Genomic DNA, 14,571 nt, shown 5'->3' with positions numbered 1-14,571 from the left:
GAGCAACTTTTTTTTTTCACCTGTTTTGTAATTTTGAACTTGGATTCATTCCTTTTTGTGTTACCCATCAATGCGGAAAAAATGAATTTGTAGTCATTTAAAAAGTGGGTATCTAATTTAATTTAATTTAATTTAATGCAAATATGGGCACATTCTAAAAAAAAAAAATCGTATCTTTTATCAATCATTCTGGATTTTTATAAAATGAATGATATTGAAAATCATGTCTTATGTTACTGTGGCTACTGCCATGTTAATGCAAAGTATTCAAATGTATCCTACAGAAAAAAAAGGATAACTCCAATATTGATGATACAATACTCGCTGTCAACTGATTTCATGAGGTCCGCTTATATTGTGAATTTTTCATTTCAAACCACCCCTCATTTACAGGATGTCTCACTCCCTATATCATTATTATTATTATTATTATTATTATTATTGTTGTTGTTGTTGTTGCTGACAATAATTCTTTGATTATTCGTAAAATTATTCTGTCTTTTAAGTAATAGAATTTGAAAGTCAACTTCATCACACAGGCATGGTAAATGTGGAAAAGATTCTTTTAATTCTGATGAATCATTATATTATCTGCCCAGCTTTCTTCAGACTGAAAGGCTTTGTAGCAATTTTATGTCAAGGTTTTTATTCATTTTTTTCTCTTTATGGGTCCAAAGTAAACAGATTCAGTTCATTCTCAACACTCCAAGTAGTGTGGTTTCTGGCAAGCAGTCAGCACTCAGATAAGGTATCTAGAAGATATATCTTTAATGGTATTAGTTCATTTCATTACATGTCTAAAGTGGAAGCCACTTCTTTTAAAATATCCCTACTTTTGACAGTGTAAGCTCACATGTTTGCCCTCAAGTGGCCGTGAGTCGTCACCACAGATCATTTATCTTTGGTGTTCATTATTCACACTGAGATCTTGAATCAGAGCTTCATCTGTTACTACATGCAAGCATTTTATAAACTTCCTTTATTTTAGTTATCCTCTATCATTTCCAGTGAACAAAACCCAACCCAAAGACTTTGTTTTGCTTGGAATACACGTCAATTTATACGTCATATTCTTCAGTTTTTTTCAAACCTTTTCCGGCAGATTTTTGCAACCCGTCTGTCTGCTTTTTCACACATCTGTGATCTAATACCTTTGAAATAATTTGGTTTATTATAAAAAATATACCCGAAGTAATTATCTAGATAATGTATTTTAACAGGATCAACAGGAACACTGAAGATCATGCAAAGAAAGTAATGTAACTAAATTGTCCCAGTTCTGGTCTGAGAAATAGTCCCTTCTAAAAGTCCTAAAGTCTCGTATGTCATGCAGGTGGATGCCTGGATGAGGACATATAGACCGAAAACATGGTTTTGTTACGTGACAAAAAACACTTAATAATCACAGGCCTGTGCCAAGACTGTGTAGTAGTTCACTCACAGAAGTAAACCATTCTGGCCCTAAGAGTATTTATGTAATTTTTAAGTTTTCTTTTTTCAAGTTTCTTTTTTAAAATCTGTGACGGAGTTTGGTTGAATCAAATTAAGGACAACCGAACCTATGGATGCTGGTGAATTGTCAAAATACGGGCTTTTGTGAGGAGTATGTTTGAGAATGAATTGCAAGTCCCCTTTAATTTTGCCTTTTAAACCACACTACTGTGGGAATTTTAAAGGGAGTCAAGCAGAAAAAATCAAAATGTCTGTACTGAAACACCCAGTGCTGTTGTTTTATCACGGCGTGTTATCTGTTTATCCGTGTCTGAGATAACCTTAAAAATAAATTTATCATCAAATTCATCCTATTTCCTTTCAAAGTTTTTTCGACACATTCCAACTCAGTCTGTAATAATTGTTACCAGAAGCACAGGACTTAATTTATTCAAGTCCCACTGGGACACATCCCAGATAGAGCTGAAAACTCAAAGTGGCCACCTGGGAATGCTCACACTTAGAAATATTTTTCGAAGCTGTCACAACGCTGTGAAATTTCCTTTTCTCCTTGGTCCACTTTTGTTTTCTCTTGTGCACACTTTAGCTTGAGTGACAGATCAGAGTTTAACTGAAACCTAGTCTGTGCATTGCCAGATAGATAACTGAGGAAAATCCCCCCCCACCCCCACCCACTATTATAAATGTAAAACCCAACTAATTACAATAGTGTTAACTAATTCTGGCACTTCATTCGCTTAAAGCTCTGACTTGAATTGGATTGTTTGGAAGGAAATAATGATCTATCCATTTATTCCATTGTCTTCACTTCCGCACATGTTTTCATATCATTCAGAAACACTGTCACTGTTAAGCCAAAAAGTAAAATAACACCTCAAGGTTCTTCTCAGGGCTGTTGAATAGGCCATTTAAAAGTTAACTGTCACCAAGTTTATAAAACCAGGCCGCATTACAACATAGAATGGTATCAGTTTCAAGGAAAAAAAAAATGTAGAACTTCCTGGTTTGATTCATGATCGGACTTTTTTTTTTTTTTTTTTTTTTTTAAACAGACTGTTCTTGGTATTTGTCTCTCATCCTTCAATGGAAACGTGTTTTTGAATGGCGGTGTGTTGAGTTGCATACACTCTTCCCATCTATGCTATGGATGAACATTGATGGTCTGAAAAACAGCTGATTTTCTTTAACCAAGTTGCAAGAATTGATTATTCATATTTTTGATTTCTATAAATCATGAATGCATTTAATCCAGCTGATAATCAACTGATCATTTTTTTAAATTATTAATTGATGATTGCTCGTTTTTGAGCAAAATGTGAAAGAATTTACGTTCACGCATCTTGAGGCCTTCCAGAGACTGATCCAGTGTAGCCACTCCACATAGTTTCCATGGTTCCTGCCCTCTCCAGCATACTTGTCTTTCTGCAGTCTTGCTCCTTAGCAAGTGGATCGCCCGTTCTTGAGCTTTAAAGGATCTTTGTCATTCGGTTTGACAGAAAATTTGACTTCTCTGTCTCTTCTCTGTCTTCTCTGTTTATGTTGTTGACATACCCAAGACGTACCCAAAACTTTTATTTTAAATGTCAGTTACACATTCTTTCACCCCGGATTGATATGATTTACAAGGAATGTTAATATTTGAAATGAAATTTCTGGACAGCCGACCCATATCTGTACTAACAATGTGTGGACATTGACCTTTTGTCAGAATAAAAATATTTTCAATTGTTCACTGAGAGACCAGACTGAAAACACAGCATGTATTCTATGCCGTGTTCTGTGTACTTACATGGGAGTCTGATGGTTTGTAGACAGAGAAAAAACAAAGAGGACAGCAGAATGAACCCAACCGGGGTTTGTTGCTTATTAATAATTTACCCGGCAGCCATCCTCTATCAATACATTTACTTGACTTTTTCCAAAAGTGGCCTTACCTCAATTTCATTGGTTATCTGAAACCTCTGTACCACCAGAACACCAGACTGGTATTAGTGATTTAGAGTGAGACGTCTCAAGTTGGTGGTTTAACCTGAACGTAAAAGCCATGAAACATCAGTATTGTCACTTTGAGGATGTTAATCAGCTGATGTTTGCAGACTTTAAAAATGTTTAAACAGAATATGGAAAAATGTAGCCTGACCTCTAAAAACAGACAGCTCAGAAGATTACTGTACATCAAACTTTCCATGGTTAATGTTTGATGAGTAAAGAGAGAGGCAGAGAAATAATTCCACATGTACTTTGCATCAGTCACTCCCTATTCATTTATTAGAGCGCTGCTATGTAATAAGAGAGGATATTACTAAATTATGCCACCATCTTTGAGTGTATCAAACACCATATGGCTTATTCAACACCCCATATTTTCAGGCCTATTTTGCATCTAATCTGGGACACTTTTGGCCCAGTTGGCTTAGTTGGGGTACTGACAAGACTTGATACCAAAAGTCCTCCAGCCTGCATTTGGGACAGAAAGTAGTGTCTTTCTGATGCAGTTGACATGCGGTTCTGCTGCGAAAAGTTTGGTGACTGTCAAATCACACATAAATGACCCAATGCTTAGTAATACTGAGTCATACATAAACCATCAGTCTTTATCAGTCCAGGCTACTGGACGTAGTATTTTGACTGAATTTCCCCTTATTATGTCATCCCTCGGTCCCACCACTATGAGAAGTTGAAGTCTTTACTCCACCTCCACCAGAGCTTCTGCTCAGAGCCCATTATAATGAAGTTTTGACACTACATCGTTGTGAAACAATGAACAGAATTCGTTTTTCCTTCTTTCATTTCACTCAGTGTCCTCTTTCTTGTTCAAACGTCACATGTGAAATGGATATTTAGGATCTACCTTGTGCAGTTCCGAGATAAAAATGTGCACCTATTAAATAATAATCTTCCAAATTAAAATTTTGAATTTCACACATGAGTTTTTGGACTCCTTGCTCCTCTTACACATTTGTGAAAACTAAGGGTCCCAATTGCTCAATTAGACCCCCAGGAAGTCAGTTACTCATCCAACAGCAATTAACATGTCCCCAAAACCACAGCTCTGACGTGCACACCATCCAGAAATAACAAACCAGAAATCCATCCCCCCAAAAAAAGGCACCGTTACTTAACCATGGAAACTCCACAAAAGTCAAAGCTAATCTAAAGGAGTCAGTGAATACAGCACACTTTCCATGCACTCTGCTAAAATCTCATGCAACAAAGACCCAAATTCCTATGAGAAGGGAACTGAACAACAGACACAACAATCACATTTACTTGCAAGCCTCCACTTGTCACCAGGAAGGCTACCCTGCCATGACAAAAGGGGGGAAGGGGTTGCACTCAAAAAAGTTAATCAACTCTTTTTTCCCTAAGCTGACAGTGATCATGACACCAAAACAGGAAGAACATTGACTGTATGCGGCACAGGTGCTTTTAGAAGTTGGGATAATCATGCTTTCAGTCAATAGCAATCTTTAAAATGATAATATTGTGACAAGTAAGTAAGTAATAGTCTAATGAAAATGACCCATGTTCAGGAGTCTTTAATACAAGAACAAGTGAAAATCAAAAAAATAGTTAAAAATAGAAAGAAAAGCAAAAAAGATTTGTATCAACCTTAATTTACTAATTTCTCTGTTATTTTCATTTTAACTTTTTATCTGGCATTGACGGATGGACAGACGGACAGACGGACAGACGGACAGACGGACAGACGGACAGACGGACAGACAGACAGACAGACAGACAGATAGATAGATTCTATGGGCAACCAGTGGAGTTGCTGAGGGACTGGGTTAATGCAATCAGAAGGGTCCCAGTCATGATCGGCGCTTCAGGATCCCTTTGTGTAGGGATTTGTTGGAGAGGCAAAGAAGAATGGAGTTGCAGTAATCTATCTGGGAGGTGCCAAGGTTATGGACGTGTCGGGTGAGATGGGAACGGCAGACCAGGTGATATTACTGATAGGAGACTAGAAATACAGTGGACAACCTAGGATGAAAACCAGACTATTTAATTTGTTTATTGATGTTTTACAAATCCAGCTGCAAAGACAAGCATAAATGACATGACATATTACCTGGAGGACTGAGAACCCTCACATACCATATTGATTCTTCACCTCCAGCATACAATACGCAACACACCCATAATCGAAATGCACCCTTTTCTGTTTGGACATAAAAGGGTTTAAAACAAGCCTCCAGCCCATGAAACGTAACTCTTGGTTAATGAGTGACCGTACAGTATAGGCGTTAAAGGTGGCTGCAGTTTATGTATTGTACGGGTTGCTAGGCAGATTGGCAGGTTTTGAACCGTATAAGGGAACGCTATATCCTTCCCACACTGTGAGACTAAGGTCAAGATCCCCCCGTGCTCTTCGCTTTGTCTACAGTTTCCTCAAATTGTCTGATACACTGTACAAGCTGTTTTCATGCACTTGTGATAAGTCAATGTACAAGTTATGCTTCAGGCTGATATCACAGATTTTTTTCAGGTCTAGACCAGATGCCTTCATCCAAATGTCTCCTCTCCTCACACTCTACCAGGTGAAGGTCAGGACACTTGGCCAGTGCCCTCGGGAGGTCATCAACCCCAATTAACAAAACTCAGAGATTCAAACTGAGGCATTTCCCACATTGCATCTGCCAAAATATTTTGTCTGTATCTAAATTATGAAGGAGTGTCAGTAATAATAAGTGCACAAGGGATGGCTTGGCAACCCATCACATTCTCTCCTTCCTGCCAGACAGGGCATCGAGTTAGGCAGCACAGGGAAGGGGGAGGATCTGAGGGAGTCCCCCTGACCAGTAATGTAACTTAATCTGAAGAGACAAGGAGGACACACTCTTTGAGTTTGTGGAGATTTAAGATTTAATTGAACACAAACAAGAGAGTGTGCCGGTGTCTGAACCTCCCTGCACTCTTTGCTGATACAGCAAAATCCCAGTAGGTTTTTCTTCGAGGCCTTGAAAGTTAATGAGCTTCCGATCAGAGTAAGCCCTCAAAGGGAACACACACATTCTGGACTGTGTGTGTGTTTTCGGAATCTCTCGACCTGTAAGAGATTTGAACTTCCTGATTAGCAAGCACGTGTTGCAATAATAGTGAAATGTAATCCAAGGAGATCAGAATAGGTTATGATTTTATTATTTTTAGTGTTGATAAAGATGCATCATTCAAGTTTACTCAACAATACATTCATTTAATCAATTTTGCAAAATCAAATAATTTAAACGCTGCTAATTTTAAATGAGTTACCCAAAAAAGTTCATGTATAACAGGACTTATAGGTCATTTTACAACATTGTTCATGTTGCAGTGGCACTTATGTTTGGGTTACCAATAACCACCTTAATAACTAGAATAGAGTAGAACTAGGGTAGAACTGTATCAATTTCTTTCTTGAGAGGAATCGCATGTTAGATTCCAGTACTGCCAAGAGCAAATATATGATAAATGTATAAAATTGGATAACACAACAGCACTTTTTCATCCTTTTTTTATTTTTCTTGTTCAGGACATCTCAAACACAGCCTCAAAAGATACCAGGAAATCAAAGTGATGATGTTCTATCTAATTAACAACTACTCACCATAACCTGCAGAAATTTACGTTAGCGATGCATATACTGTAATTTTCAGATGATTGAACACACCTGAACATAAGCCGCACCCACTAAATTTGAAAAGAGGACAAAATGATACACAGGTGCACTTATAGGTCTATAGGCTGCAAGCGTCCAATCGTAACAAGTTTTTTTTGCCCATAACATCTACCCATTGTCTACCGCTTATCCTACTCAGGGTTGTAGGGGATGCTGGAGCCCATCCCTGCTGCCATGGGGTGAGAGGAAAGTGCACCCTGGACTAGTGGCTGGTCAAACGCAGGACCACAGACAGACAGACAATCTTTCACTCAGGGCATCCATCCATTCATCCATCCATCTATCCATCTTCTTCCGCTCATTCTGCACTCAAGGTTATTTGGGGGATGCTGGAGCCTATCCCGGCTGTCATCGGGCAAGAGGCAGGGTACACCCTGGACTGCGACCTGTCAATCGCAGGGCCACATATATAGACAAACAACCATTCAGTCACTCATTCATTCGGGCCAATTTTCCCAATTTTTTTCCAATTAACCTGCATGTTTTTGGACTGTGGGAGGAAAACAGAGAAGGAAATCCACGCAGACACGGGGCAAACATGCAAACTCCATACAGAAAGGTCCCCTTGTTGGAATCGAACCACGATCCTTCGTGCTGTGAGTCTGAAGCGCTAATAACCGCGCCATGCCTTTAACACGTCTAGTTAAGAAAATAAAAAATGCTGTAGTCTACCAGGAAAAGTCATTGATTGCTATCTTTGTCTTTATCCTTCATACTAAAACCACTAAAGTCGTCTTCTTCAGTGTCATAATTAAAAATCCTCCGAATTCCTCTGTCACACACTTCATTAGTCCCTCTTTCATTGTCACTCTAAATGTCACTTGCGTAAACCATTTACTTGTGATCTGTAGTGTCTACATGTAATTCATTGGTCCGAGGTGACGTGGCTGAATATTTTAGCGGCATGAAGCTCATTAGCCTGTAAAAACCCAAAAATAGGCTGCGTCATTGTTTAAGATGCAGTGTTCAAGACATGTGAAAAAAGAAGTGGCTAATAGTCTAGAAATTATGGTATATGATTTAGTAAACTGGATGAAATGTTTTACAGGGAAGTAAAATCTGGTTATTATGTTACTTTATTTAGTGTATACTTCCTTCTTATAGGCCATTATTGTCATCAATAATAAAGCCGTTCAGAGCCTCCATGAGTCCATGCAGAAGTCTTTCACCATGGACTCCCTGCCCCTCTCTTAACCTGGGGTGTTCAAGAAATGTAGCCGCCGATCTTATGATATAACTGAAAAGTCAATAATTGATCTTTTTCCAACAGTGTCATGGTGCCATGTTTATAATGACTCTTGTGCCCAGACATGGTGATTGTTATGGCCATCCTTGCACAGAAGTTCAATAGCAAACCACCACTGGAGTTTATATCAAGCGAGCCATTCCTCCCAATCATAAACCTCTGGGTATCGTTGCCGCTGCGAACAGGGGGGTTATAATCTCCCAACAGATCAATTGAGTCACCAAGCGGTGCCCCATCCAAGACACCTCCCTGTCTGGGAAACTATAGGACGATTGTCAAAGGGAAGGCAGAGCTTAGCCTATGCCATTTTAGTACAGAAAGAGCCTTGTTTAGGGACATTGCAAAGCAGTGGGAAGAGTATGCTAGTGTTGTCCTGAACTCCAATGATACCCCCTCCATAAATGTGGCAGAGTTGGAAGCCAGAGAGGCTGGCTGGGCCATCTTGGCTGACATGTCTCTATAACATGGCATGGAGATGTTGGGCACAAATCAGAAAGTACATTCTAACAATTGGACAATGACATTACTCATCTTGTGAGAAAACATTATTGGGCACTGGAAGGTAGATTCAATCTAATTGCCAAGCCTTTGATTCTAGATAAACAATATGGATTTGAACCAGGTCGTGGAAGACCAGTCCAGATCTCAATTAAAGCTTAATGGAAGTATACAGTTCCAATCTATACATGCTTTGTGAACTTTGAGAAGATACATAGTTTTGTTTCTTTAGGTATCTTGTGTGGTCCTCTAAGTGAGTATGGGGTCCTTGGGTCAATACTGGTTGAAAATGATTCTGGGGGTGTTGGGCTCTGCCAGGGCTGCCATTTGTCATTGATTCTGTTCATGGTTTTCAGTCTGTAGTGGTGATGAAGGAGCCAAAAAGCTCTTATGGTCATGAACTTTGGTTAAGAATTTGAAGAAGAAGGTCTTGAGGACAAGCTGCAAAAACAGTTTCTTATACAGGATGGCCAAGCTTAGCTTTTGAGATGGTGCTAGGAATACTGACATATTGGGGGAACTTGAAGTTGAGCCACTGCTCCATCATATTGAAAGGCGTTAATTGAGGTAGTTTGTGCACCTGACAAGGGTGCCTCTTGGACCTCTGAAGGAGCTGTTCTGGACATGTCCACAAAATGAGGGATCTTATGTTTAGTTTGGCCTGGGAATGCTTTGGGATTTCCCAGGAAGAGCAAGAGTGCGTCACTGGGGACAGGGATGTCACGATTGACATCATATACTGCACAACAAGCACAGATTAAGGGATGAGGAATGATGGTAATGATGATGATGATGACGATGATGGTGATGGTGGTGGTGGTGGATACGGCAAGTCATCTTGCATTAGCTTCCCTGCTTATTACATGAATAAATATTTAATATGATTATTAGCAGCAGGATGTCCACCATGTGCAGTTACACTTAAGTAAGAATACTGCTGATTCAACTGTTGTTTGTAAGGGAAAAAGAATGGGAGATGGAGTGCAGCTGCACAGTGTTTTATACGGTTATATTTTCATATAATACATTAATAAAAATTGTTAATGTCACGTCATTTTTGTGATTAATCTACAAAGCAAAATCACCAACTCTTTACTAAACGTTTGGATGCATCACAAAGTGTTACCGCCCATTATACAAATAAGCAACCTGATCTATTAAAAGTGGGAACTAATGATTGTATAGTCCTGATGCCTGTCTGCTTCACTGGAACCCACATGGTTAAAGCAAGGCAACCAAATATGCAGTTTTTTTAGAATGAACATGAGATTAACCTCTGCTGGTGTCTTTTTTGCCAGCAAAAGGCAGACATGTTTGTTACTCACAACTAGTTAAAAAAAGAATGTTGCACTTTTTTTTGTGAGAGAACCCAAAATAATAATATTGCAACATAACTGCTAGTTTTGTAACTATCCAAAATTCATCAACTATTTCTATGTCAATTCACAGGTTGCAAACCACTCCAGTGGTGGTTTGCTATCGGTTTTGCACGTTTTGCTTCACAAACCCTGTTCCCTGCCCCCCCCCATTTGTACTTGTGTCTTCGTGTCAAAAGAGAAATTAATCAGTTAAAGAAATATTTCATCAAAGAATTGCCTTCTTTGCCTTGTTCCTGCGGACAAATGAGGGGTGGAGCAAACGGGTTATAAATACCAGCTGCAGATGTTATGTAAGTAATTTAAATGGATAAACGTGATGATGGGAAAGTCATAATTGGATCCTTCAGGGATGGACTTATTATTGCAGATAAAAGACATCCCTCATGCTACACTGAAACAAATTTTCATTTCCTTCAGACCTTCACCATTGTGTCTGTGTGCTGAACGAATGCAGACTATTGAGTTTTCTTGTGATAGATGCATGGCGTCACAGAGATAGTTTAACTGCCTTGGAGATATATAATCAGGCTGAAAGACTTAGGAATACTAACATGTTATGTCTCTCTGCAGCCATTCCCATGCTCATGGTACGCCGGTAACATTTGTTTAACAATGACCTTAATGAAATTCTCACATTGTCTTCTCATAGTCTCAACATTTTAACTTAAAGTTATGAAAATACAGTTCAAATAAAAAAAAAAGACAGAAAGGCTCTTCAACTTTAGCCTTTGATTTGTTATGCACATACTGTTCAGTCTACTGCAAACAAGCAGAACACACAATTTCAAGTTGGACTATTCAGCACCTTTGACTGCTCTGCTGGTACTTCTTCCGGCACTGATGACCTCTATTTGTTCTGGAGATTCACAATGAAGTGTAGTCCGGAAAGCACATGTGTGTGCGTGCGTGTGTGTGCATGTGTGTGTGTTTATGTGCTCAGAGTTTCTCAAAACCAAGACAGAAACAGTTTTGGAAAAGTAATGAACCAACTGCTCTGGGTCCGGTCAGTTGATACATTTGTAAACTTTGAGTGTTTTCCACTTTGAGCTGTTGCTTCCACACAAACAGAAAAATACAAGCAAAGTCATTCGTTTTGCAGCTGTTGATTTGGTTGAGTCTTGTGTTCTCGTAGTGCGCATGTTTCAACACTTTCTTTGCATATATCTCCTGTTTTTGTCTTCCATCTTTTATGCGTGAACCTTAAAAATTGAGAATGAAGCAGTTCCTCTCCCAAACACCAAAAGTCAAAAATGTATTTTGTTAACACTGGAATGAAAACATCATAATCTGTGAGTCAATGAGATGTCTCAATAAAAGATATCAAGAACAGATGATTTTTTTTTTTAATTTAAATTTCAATTTTTTTATTTTTTTTTTAGTTAGGATGGACACACTATCACTCAATTAAAATTGCTCATTTACATATCACAAACCACCGCAGTGTGAACAAAACTGCGGATAGAAACAACCTGTAGTAGCTTCACGTCAGTATAAAGGATGGAAATTATATTCACCATGCTAATAAGATAACTAAAGTTATCATATGACCTGTGTGTTTGGGATATCATTATAGATCCTTGATGCGGAAGATACTCTACATTATCTTCCTGTGCAGAATTTTTGTCAAAAAATGTGCTTCTTGTAGTAACTGGACTTGATTTTCTTCACCTGAAGATATTTCCCCTCTCATCCGAGAGCCCCTTAAGTCATTCAATTAGTTTAATATCAGATTTGCAGAACTGAACTCAGCCCTGTGACAACACCACTGAGGCCAAACAGTCTAAATTTGAATTCAACTGAGATGAACACAAAAGGTATCAATTCAGCCTGTAATGCACAATGGATGCCTGCAGCGTGGGATTCGGTGATAATTGAGACATAAATTGGTTATTATATTTTTGCAAGCACTAGAACATGCCTTGACATAGAAATTTGCTACCTATCTAAAGTCACCTAGGAGGGCAAAATAAGAATTTTATGGGAAAGGCAAATCCAGACTGTATGACAATAAACACTTTGAATCTCTATTCTTGAATTAGGGAAGCTTGGCGCAGTCTATTGTTCCAACCAGGGAGTTACAGTTTGTAAACGATTAAAGTCTGAAAATGCAACAGAGACTTATTTGTCTTATTTATAGGTTTTCTGACGTCTTGGATCACATTTTTGTTCAAGTAATTCTATACTCCGTGAGCGGATAAATAGGAAGAGAGGAAAAGGTGTACCTCATGGATCAGACCAGCACAAAAGCTGTGTCCAACTGAAGACAACTATTATTTTACAACAGTCGTGTTATGTGTGGTACTTTTAGACGGTGTAAATTAAATTCAGTGCACAAATCTAAGCTTGATTCAGAAAAATCTCCAAAGGGTAGGCCGATCAAGCTGTCACACATCCAATGACAACGCAACTCTCTGTACACAATTTGCTGCCGCAGGTGATTCCATATCATGGTTTCCACTGTAAAGAAAGAGACTGTTTCAGTTACATAAGTCAACCACTGACACCGCTCTCCAGTCAACCTCCTGCCCAGCTTCTCTGTCATGCAATTTTTCTGACCTCACTAATGTAACTTCTTATGCCATTGTTGATGGATCTTTTTTTTTGACCCAAACAGGGATTGTGACGTTGTTCTCCCATTGATTTGGCCTTAGGCAAGGAGAACAGTGAATCATACCACAAACAAACCAAATTAGAGAAATGGCAACTTTTTGTCATCCATTCAAGTGTGATACTATTTTTTCCAGCTTTGACAGACATTATTTAATTACTAGTTGGACACAAGACTGTAACATTTCCTCATCCCTCACTGATTTGCAGAAGCAGTAACAGTGAATTGTAAAGCCATCGTCCTCCCTCTGCAATTTTTCAACTTCTATCAGTCGGAAAAGATGCCTACAAGGGTGGTGATTTCGCCAATGAGTATGTCACCCAAGCAACCTTTGAATATTTAATACACAAAGCCTCCTGGGCAAAAAATGTTCAAAATCCTTCCCCATGCACTAAAATACAATCATTCAGATTCATCATGTTTGAACTTTATGTTTACTCCAGTTTGCATATCTCATTGCAATTACTTGCTGGTTTTGCAGCACAATTAAATCATATTCAAAATCACTAGTCATAACTAAAACTAATGGGAAATTAATTTACAAGAGGGTGAGTAGGATTTATACAGAAATTATGAAGAAAATTTCAAGAAGCACCAAAGAGTAAGAAAGATAATATTTATTTTAAAAGCTGATATATTTCTCATAAATGGATATTGTATATTTCAAGGTCAGTTATATGTAAATGTGAGAGACAATAGCCTTCATTGATTAAATGAATGCAGCATCAAAATGGACCCATTGTACTTTTCACCAATGTGTTATATTCCATTTACAAAGTGTAGACTCTTATTATAGATAACGGACCATTTTTCTTAATATTTTTATTATTATTAATTTTTTTTTTCTTTTTGCAATTAGATTTGTGTTTGACCATTTCTTTCAATCGACCAAATGTCAAGCATTGCCATTTAATATTTTTTAATTGAAAGTCAAGACCTAATATTTCATTGAAACATATATTTATTGAAGTAATTTTCTTGAGTAATGTCTACTGATGATCCCATTGAACTTGTTTCATTTCATTTCAGTTTACTTTTATAAATCAAATGTTACTAACAACTTGCTTGCCATAACTCTAGACATCTTTTATTGCCAGAGGTTTGGGTCAAATCATGCACATTGCTGTCAGGTGATGGATCATGAGGAGAAGTTTGCTTATTACTCAAAGATTATAATAAAATGCCACGCTACTTCTTGCTGGTCATTTAATAGACAAAAAAGGAGAGTATAAGGGTGGTGTTATAAGTGTTGAGTGGGCCAGAATTTTTCGCTCTGCTGTCCAACCATGTTTAGAGACTTAAGTAACATTAGGACTCAACAACGACAAACCATTGGTCATCAGATCTTGAAGATTATTCACTTCTCACAAGATTAAGAATCATTTATAAAGGGAGTAAAATGCGGAAAAACAGTTCTACGACTGTTATAGACAGCAGGGTATTGATATGAAACAGAAGATCGTCTGTTCTCTTACATACACCCTACTTTGTATGAATGTGTGTGTAGTTATGCAATTCTGTGATATTTTATATAATTAGGTTTTGCACCTTTGATCTGAAATACTAATTCAACCATTTGAGTTATGGCTAAGTAGATTTATTTAGTCTTTTATGTATTATTCACAAAGTGGCAATTTTATTGGTCAAAGCCATCCTCATATTTCATGTTCTACTTTCTTTTCCTTTTTTCGTTGCCTACTGCCCAAAAGTTGTGGGTATCTGCTTC

This window comes from Fistularia commersonii, chromosome 11 (genome assembly GCF_037954325.1).
Source record: "Fistularia commersonii isolate RoL2024-O1a breed Wild chromosome 11, RoL_Fcom_v1.0, whole genome shotgun sequence".
NCBI lineage: Eukaryota > Metazoa > Chordata > Actinopteri > Syngnathiformes > Fistulariidae > Fistularia > Fistularia commersonii.
Note: the sequence above shows the minus strand (reverse complement) of the source record.